Source organism: Octodon degus, unplaced genomic scaffold, assembly GCF_000260255.1.
Source record: "Octodon degus isolate 3935 unplaced genomic scaffold, OctDeg1.0 scaffold00135, whole genome shotgun sequence".
Lineage (NCBI taxonomy): Eukaryota > Metazoa > Chordata > Mammalia > Rodentia > Octodontidae > Octodon > Octodon degus.
In genome coordinates this window covers 889,641-893,654 of record NW_004524711.1, presented here as the reverse complement: position 1 = coordinate 893,654, position 4,014 = coordinate 889,641, and the positions used below count along the sequence as shown (strand labels likewise).

At 38.6% G+C, this 4,014-nt stretch overlaps 1 pseudogene; it reads right to left on the bottom strand.

The window, feature by feature from the left end:
* Positions 1–3,192: 3,192 nt before the first annotated feature.
* On the bottom strand, positions 3,193–3,559 carry LOC101589467 (annotated as a pseudogene).
* Positions 3,560–4,014: the final 455 nt, after the last annotated feature.

Sequence of the window (4,014 nt, the reverse complement as noted above, 5' to 3'; positions counted from 1 at the left end):
CTTCCCGCCAGGCCTCACGTCCTAGCAGCTAGCCGCTCCACTGTCACCTCCCAAAGATCAACCCGTGACCAAGGCGCCCTGGCCGAGATATCCGCCCTCCGACCCATAACAGGAGGGCAGCAAGTTGGTCCCTCTGCCCTTGGTGTTTAGGGCGTCCTTGGCGCCTTGTCTGGCAGGAGACGAATTCCCAATAAAAGTGTTGAGTGGAAATGACCATGTGGAAAGTTAATGTTGCGAACAACGACAATTTTGGTTATTGGCCAAAATTCTGTATGTCTATCCACTTCCCTTCTCCACGATATGTCTGAGTGCTCACTTTGAGGATTTGGTGTGTGGATTATGTTGTGTAAAGTCTATTTGTTATGCGTCATAGAGTTTCTGAAGTTTTCTTTCAGAAGATGCAGGGCTATTCTGGGGGAGCACCTTGGTTAGCAGGTCTCCCTTGTCCCTCTGTGTGACGCTGTGTTGGAGACAGAGTCTCCCCATGTAGTGCAGACTAGCCCTGAGCTCACGGGAACAGTCCTGCCTCAGCTGGCAGAGAGAGGGGAAGCCTTGTCTTCTCTGTGGCTCTCAGCGTGCCCAGGGGCGGGGCGGGCGCCACATGTGGTGCCAGGGGTGGAACCCCGGCTCCTGTGCTTGCCTAAATAGGCACCTAGTCTGCTGAGCTGTCTTGCCTGCTCAGCTTTGCATTCCTGAGTTTACTTTTTATTAACCCTTTTAGCTGGGAAAAGTTGATGTTTTGTCTTAACCCTTATTTTAATTATTTTCTTAAAGAATGCACTGTGTAAACTAGACTTGAGGAAATTTAATACAAGCTACATTTTGTAGCTTCCTACAAGGTTCTTACAATATTTTAGCTGCATTTATTTTTATTCTTACTTTTTGTGCTATTTCTTGGCATTAAAAATGTATGTTTTTTTTTTTTTTTTTTTTTGGAACCGGGGATTGAACTCAGGCCCTTGCGCTTGCCAGGGAAGCGTTTATTCCACTGAGCCATCTCTCTGGCCCTGAAAATGTATGTTTTTAAAGCTATTTTTAATCTTTTATCTATTTGGAACAGAGTCTCACTATACAGCTCAGTCTCGTGATCCTCCTGGCTCAGCCTGCCCACCACTGGGAGTAAAGGCATGCACCACCACACCTGGTGGGGTGGCAGGGCATGTGGTACCAGGGATCGAACCTGGGGCCTTGTGTTTGCCAGGCACGGGCACAGAGAGCCAAGCTATCTCCCTAGTCCCAAAATCTACATTTAAATTTCACAAGATACCATTATGTTGTGAAGAGGGTCAATATTAGTTTTCACTTACTCATATTTCACTCTGCATTGCTGTTCATTTTTTCCTGAATTTCTATATTTCTAAGATAAAGTTTCTTCTGTGTAAAGAACATTTGGTTGTGTTTCCCACATCATGAATCTGGTTTTTAAAAAATTCTCTTATTTTTTGTTTAGGTTGGTCTGAATAGGGCTTTATTTGCTGTTGGTTTAGAACATCCTTATTTTTTGTATTGAATTCTACATTGGCAATTATTGTTTTTCAGCATGTTAATGAGCTGTCATTAGCTTCTGGCTCTTATTAATTTATTTATTTATTGAAAAGCCAACTTTAAATTTTATTGTCATTCCTTTCAAGGAAATTCATGTTCATTTTCCAACTGCTTTTCACATTTTATTTTTTAGTTGTGTCAGTTTTACAATGATGCCCCAAAGTGTGTTTTTCTTTTTCTTTTTCATCTTTATAATTTATTTAATATTCACCTAATGTACAATGTCTTTAGTTTTTAAACATTCTAAGCCACTGGAGCTTCAACTCTCACTGCTGTCTGGTTATACATGTCTTCCCATGTGGGACCTCAGTCCAGGCATGTCACAGTTTTTCCATGGTTTCTCTGTATCTTGTTACAAAATAAAATTTTCAATTTTGTTGTCCTTCCCTATTTTAATCTTGACATTGGTTTTAATTCATTAATTTTGTCTTTATCTCTAAGAAATTCTTCTTAACTTCTCAGACTTTAAGCTTTAATTGCATACTTTAAAAAAGTTTATAAAGAAAAATAATGCAGCATATTGGATTTCTTTCTCAATAAGCTGGTCTGCTTCTAGGAACTTTTCTTGAAAGACTTCTCTGTTTCGGTAATCTCTCCATTCTTTGGAAAGCTATGTGTCTAGCTTTTCTCTGTATTACGGTTATTCTAGAAAACTAGCCTGCCATTTACAAGGCTTTTTTTCATTATTCTATTTATTTCTTTGAGGGATAGGGAAGACGTTAAAAAAAAAGTGCTCTATTTCCAAGAGTTTTCCCCAAGACTCGGGATTCATTTTCATGACACATTGGTGTGGATAAACAGTGTTCTCACAGGTTTTATGACAATCTAAATTCAAATACATATGTTTTCTGAAATCCAGTATATTTAAGGAAAGGAACTGGCTTCTTGGCTTCAAAAACAAATTTATAATTACAAATCTAACTTGTCTTTGGTAAAGGACCATTCAGCTATGACGGCCTCAATCATTACATCTAAGGAAACTGGAATTAATTACAGGAATGTTGGTTCTAAGACCTATGCCTCCAATAAGGAATGAGGGAAGAATTCTAAGTCCACACACCAAGTTCAGAACAAAATGCTGACAATCTCCTCATTCTTTCAATATTTTTAAATAAAGTAAATGAAGGATATAAGAATTACATGAATGTTAAAAAGTGCATAAAAAAACCTCAGAATGTTTTTCATTAAATTTGTCACTTACTACATTATAATAAAATGCTTGTAAGGAAAATAATCAGGCAAAAGAAAAGGGTAGTTATATGGTTCAGAAGTTTTTGAGACAGCTTGGCAGGATGGTGTACTCCTGTAATCCAAGTGTAGGGGGGCTGAGGCAGGAGTTCAAGGCCAGCCTAACCTGCATAGTGAGACTCAAGACCAAAAAGCAAAATATAAAAAACAAAACAAAAAATCAAACTTCTTGAGAGTGTACAAATGATGTATGCTCAAAGCACTTGGATGCTAATGCGGGATCACTATGAGTGTGAGGCCAGCCTGCACTCCCTCGTGAGTTCAAGTCCAGCCTGAACTACACAGCCGAGACCCTGTCTCATAAAAGATGGGAAAGAATGAGGATCAACTGCCCTGATTTAAATTTAATCACCTGTTCTGAAACAGAACACTCTGCAAGTTCAACATCTACATTGTGCCTTAAAAAGTCAAAGCAGAAAGTAAAATTGTACAAAGCCTGAAATTCCATCCATACACCCAGACAGACATTTGCGTGTAGTTTTTGGTATCCAAAACACTTTTGTTCTACACATTGTGTAGATGCCTTTTTTGTTGGCACAATCCTGGCAGTAATAAGAACCCAGCTGGTGCATAGAACTTTTACAAATTCTGCAAGTGGAGAACTTACTCTTTCCACAGGGATCGAATCTTGCATTTTTTTTGAAGTCAACATTTTATTTTTATTCAGTTTTCTTCGCCCAGTTTCTGTGATATTTCTTGCACCACCTTTCCATGTGGCTGGTGTAATAACAGTCCCAAGTTTCTTTTCACGTTTTTCGCACACCATTCTTGTGCCCACTAGTGCCTCAGCCATCTTTGTCTGATTTTTACAGTGGAGTTTTATTCTTTATTTTCATATTTTTCATCTTCTCTTCATCATTTTGATTTCTTTAACTTTCGCTCTGAATTCTGAAAGAAATTCTAATTATTTTTCTATGGCTCACATATGGTGGTTTCCTATGGCTGATTTCTGTTTTATTGGTCCTAATTGAGACTATTTTCTATGCTTAATTAACTTAATAATTTTACCTGTTGAAATTCTTTACATTATTGCCAGGCATGGTGGTGCAGGTCTATAATTTCAGCATTCAGGAGGTTGAGGCAAGAGGTTTATTCCAAGTTCTAGACAAACCTAGGCTACAAACTGAGCTCAAGGCCAGCCTGAGCTACACCCAAAATCCCTGTCTCAAATCAAACAAACAAACCAATCATCAAATATGCTTACATTATTTAGTGTTTCAT